We start from the raw sequence: 4,629 nt of genomic DNA, 5'->3' as shown, positions 1-4,629 counted from the left end.
CCCTAGAGCAGTGACAGAGGCCAGTCACCTAAACACGAGGGTCTCCGGGCTAGCTGTAGGTGACCGCCTTGGGTCATCTCTAATGTTATTCTTCCAGAATTACAATCTGTCATTTCAATCCCTCTGCTTTCCTTTTTATACACAGGTATAGACGAAATCTGAATTTTTGGTTATTTTCATGCCTGGATTGCCCTCTCTTATGCCTGTTCTCTGTTGATGGAATCATCCCCCCCCCAAAGCACTTCCTATGTTGATGTCTGTTCCCCACCTTACACCCTACCACCACTGCTGAATATAAAGAAGGTGGCTTCTGCGAACACGAGTGAAGGGTTGTGCACTGGAACAAGAGCAACGGAAGAAATGACACCCATTAACAGCCCATAGTCCCTCAGTGAGAGGGACAGCCTCATGCCTCCCCATGCTTGGTAAAGTCATGATGGACCCAATCTTATACAGATTACCTCAGAGTCTATTGAAGCACGATTTTTTTCAGGCAGCCTTTACTTATTAAACTAGAACTGGCCGGGCGGTGGTGGCACACGCCATTAATCCCAGCACTTGGGAGGCAGAGGCAGGTGGATCTCTGTGAGTTTGAGACCAGCCTGGTCTACAAGAGCTAGTTCCAGGACAGGCTCCAAAACCACAGAGAAACCCTGTCTCNTGAGACCAGCCTGGTCTACAAGAGCTAGTTCCAGGACAGGCTCCAAAACCACAGAGAAACCCTGTCTCGAAAAACCAAAAATAAATAAATAAATAATAAACTAGAACTGAAATATCACTACAGTCCATGACAGGTAGGCAGATTTTTTTTTTCCCAGTCCCGGCCACCAGTCCTAAATAACCAACACAGAGGTTCAATATTACTTATAAAGGCTCAGGCTTGTTACTAGCTAACTCTTACATTTAAATTGACCCACATATCTTATCTATGTTTTGCCACTGACTTGGGTGCTTGTCTCAGTATGACGAGACCACCTTGCTCTCTCTGCATCTGCTGGTAACTCTCTTCCTCCGCCTTCCTTCTTCCCATTCTCAGTTTGACCCTCCTGCCTAATTTCCTGCCTGGCTACCAGCCCATCAGCTTTTCACTAACCGATGAGAGTAATATATATTCACAATATACAGGATTATTCCATAGCAAGGACAGGGTCTCTCACAGCCCTAGCTGGTCTTGAACTCATTATGTAGCCCAAACTGACCTTGAACTTCTGATCTTCCTACCCTTTGTCTCCCAAAAGTTGAGATTCCAGGCACACGTCCTGGTCCACACAATACTGTCTCTCAAACCCAGGAACTTGTTTATGTTAGGCAAGCTCTCTGTCCACTGAGCCACACCCTCAGCCTCTGTATGTTCCTCCTGAAGAGAGAATTATTCAGTTTAAGAACTGCTGGGACTGCCTTCCTGTGGATGGAGAATGCAGACGGAGTACCATGAAGCCCTCAGGTACACTTCGGGGAGTCCGAGATGGTGGAGAGCTGCCCACCAACCTCGGGGAGCCACCACTCTACCGCTTGCGAATCTTCACATCCAACCACGTGGTGACCAAGTCCCACTTCTGGTATTTTGTACTGCAGTTGAAGAAGATGCAGTCGTCAGGGGGGGATAGTGGTCTGCCGGCCAGTGTTTGAGAAGCAGCTACTGCATGTGAAGAGCTATGGCATCTACGCTACCACTACCAACACGACCTGTACCACAAGTACCCGGACCTGTCCAGGGTTGTGCCATCACACAATGCTATCGCGACACAGGACCCAGGCACTGTGCTGGCGAGTCCTCCTCCATCCGAACCATGAAGGTGGAAGAGATTGCAGTAAGCAAGTGCAGACAGAAGGTTGTCAAGTTCCACGACTCCAAGATCAAGTTCCCGTTGCCCCACCTTGATGACGCTTCACCACTGAGAGGCCCAATACCTTCTTCTGAGACAGAGAATGAAACTAAATGAAACTCCAGAGTTTAAAAAGAAGGGGGAAAAAAGGCGGTGTAAACTCTCTGAAGTTAAGTCTGGTAAAGAACTAAGTGAACTGTGCCTATGAATAACATAGATGGCCTGGCCAAAGTTGTGGCGTTGTGTTAGGACTTTGAGTATAAAACATACCTTGCTGTCTACACTCTGAAGAGAGAGATTTCACATTATGAATACCCACCTCAGGCCCACTACTTAATGGTTTTATTTTTATTTTATTTTCATAATTTTTAGATAGATCTTACTGTGTTTGAGACCGGCATCTACCAAAGTGGCCCGGATGGCTCGTGTCTGCTGCTGTACCGCCTCCGCCTAGCCCGCACAGCGCATTGAGAAATGTTACAGGAAGTTTTGAAGAAACGTGATGCCGCAGCCATTAAGACTCATGCGTTTTTTCAGATGAACAACTCAGCTTGCATCAAATCAGGAAGCGGAAGCTCGTGAATGTAGTTCCAAACAACTCAACCCGAGTAAAATTTATTTGAGTAGCACAAATTTTTGTGAGGTACCCTATAGCTTGGGATGCAGCTTGATGTAGATATGTCGTGTTGTCAAGCCTAATCCACTCTTTCTTCCACCTGCTGGCTCTTTTCCCTCAAATGTCCCCTGGATCCATAGGACAAGTTTTCGCATACAGTGGCAAAGATGACCCTGTGGAAGCTCTGATGTTAACTGAAGACCAAGCAAGAAAAGACCAGATACCAACTACGAATTATGATCTTAAGGTTATAGTTTCTGCCTATTTTTATAGCAAAATAGAGTAAATTAGGAGTCGAGCTACTATTGCCTAGTGGTTAGGGGGCCAAGATGAAAATTCCCAGCCACTGTGGTCATGATAACACTATGGGGGCGGAGCCTCCCTTCAGTCTCCACTAAGATAAACTATTTCGTTTTTATTTTTAATGAGTATAATTCCCAAATCCCCCTGTTTTGCCCCGGTTTGCAGAAAGACAAATTGATCTGCGTTTGATAAGTACAAGGAAAAGAGCGTGTTTGGAAACCCAGTCCTGCCGTTTCCACCCTAGGGCTTCAAAATTCCTTCGAATCCTGTTACGCCACCCATAAACTGAGTGTGCAGAGCAGAGCAGTCCTCAGGCTCATTCCAAGGGCTGAACTGTGATGGGTCCACGTAATGATGTCTTTGCTGACAGCGCCCTGCATAGAGGTTGTCTGTCTGCTTGTTCTTAAGTTTGCTTGGACTATTATCCCCCAACCAGGGCTATCTATGCCCTAGAACCCACCCAGAGGGTCACTGACCGCCAGGTAAGTCTGCAAGTGATGAAAGCCTTCAGTTTTGTAGAAGGCAAGTAGGAAAGCTAGGAAGTCATTATCCTGAATACATTGACTTCTGCAGAAGAACCAGCAAGCAGGCAGGAAGCAGCCCAGCCCAGCTTCAGAAAGAACCAAGTGTCCAAGTATTGATCTCCCGTCCTCCTGGGTCACAGGAATACCAGTGTACATTAAGTAGGGGAAGGACTAAAAGATGACATTAATTCAAATGGCTAAATCAATATTTAACAACACAGTTAGTAGTGGTTGACCTTAAATGCACCCTTAATCAAACAAAGGTGAACCAGGCCAGCCTCCAGCATATGTCATTCAGAGATGAATTAACGCGGAAGAGATACGTTAAGGAGTCCCGCTAATGTAGGTGCCTATGCACCTCACTCCCGCCGCAAGGAGAAGGTCACAGCTGCCCTCTTAACAAAGCCAACTGGAACTTGACTCGTGTGGTGCTGGGTCTTGGTTTGTCACCTCTCTCCTTATCTCTGGACTTCAACAGCCTTGATCTCCACACACTTAACAGCCAGCAAAGGATGTCGGCCATCACTTCACCAGCAAGTGATTAGCGAATTATCCGTGAGAGCCCTGCACCCTCAAGCAATGTCTCCATAAACACGTGTAGATGCTACCAGTTGTCGCCCAGCCTGCCGCTCCCTGGCGTCTTTCTCATGTGTTTGCACATAAGCATGTCGTCCATCCTGGCTCGCATGGATGATGACCGAGGTATGATCAGTTACATTAAAGGGAATGCGGAGAGGAGGGAAAAAGAATCGAGGCAATCTCTTCAGGATGCCAGGGAAGCATTGCGGATGGGGTGCGGTCCCAGACTCCCAGATGTGAGACTGTTTTAAATTGCCTCGCTGGCCATAAAATACCTTAAGCTCGGCAGCATTTTAGTTTCCACTACTAAGGATTTGATGGCAGCTCCGAGAAAAAGGTCAGGGTAAGACTATTTCAATAGACTTCAGGCGGCGGCGGGCTCTGTGGAGTTCACAAAGAGCTCAGGAGAGTTTACAGGATTCGGTGACCTAAACAAGCCAAGTGTCGCTGGTGCCTTCCCTTGGCCTCCCGGTTTGGCTGCAAGGACAAACCTGTGATAATTAGAAAGCTCTCCTGAAATGCTTCCCTTTGATTTGTTATTGGGTTGTAGCTACTGTTCCTCCGCAGCCTTGCCTCTCTCAGGTCTGTCTGCTGGTTACCATGGTGATGCGGTTCGATGTAGCCGACGAGCTAAATCAGCATTCTGCCACATCCAGGCTTCTGAGAATTGGGCAGCAAGTGTTGAGGTTGAATGTAAAAGCAATTGCTTGAAAATATGATCATACACTTGAAGGGGATGGGAGACAGTCCACAGAAAAAGATCACAGTTTCTTTGTCATCG

At 47.0% G+C, this 4,629-nt stretch overlaps 1 pseudogene; it reads left to right on the top strand.

Moving 5' to 3' along the window:
• The first annotated feature begins 1,431 nt into the window (after positions 1-1,431).
• Positions 1,432-1,943, top strand: LOC126506007 (60S ribosomal protein L18a-like; annotated as a pseudogene).
• The last annotated feature ends 2,686 nt before the right edge of the window (positions 1,944-4,629 follow it).

The sequence above is a fragment of the Alexandromys fortis genome, unplaced genomic scaffold, assembly GCF_014885135.2.
Source record: "Alexandromys fortis isolate MF-2015 unplaced genomic scaffold, M_Fortis_MF-2015_v1.1 scaffold_60, whole genome shotgun sequence".
Classification (NCBI taxonomy): Eukaryota; Metazoa; Chordata; class Mammalia; order Rodentia; family Cricetidae; genus Alexandromys; species Alexandromys fortis.
This window is presented reverse-complemented; position numbering and strand designations above follow the sequence as displayed.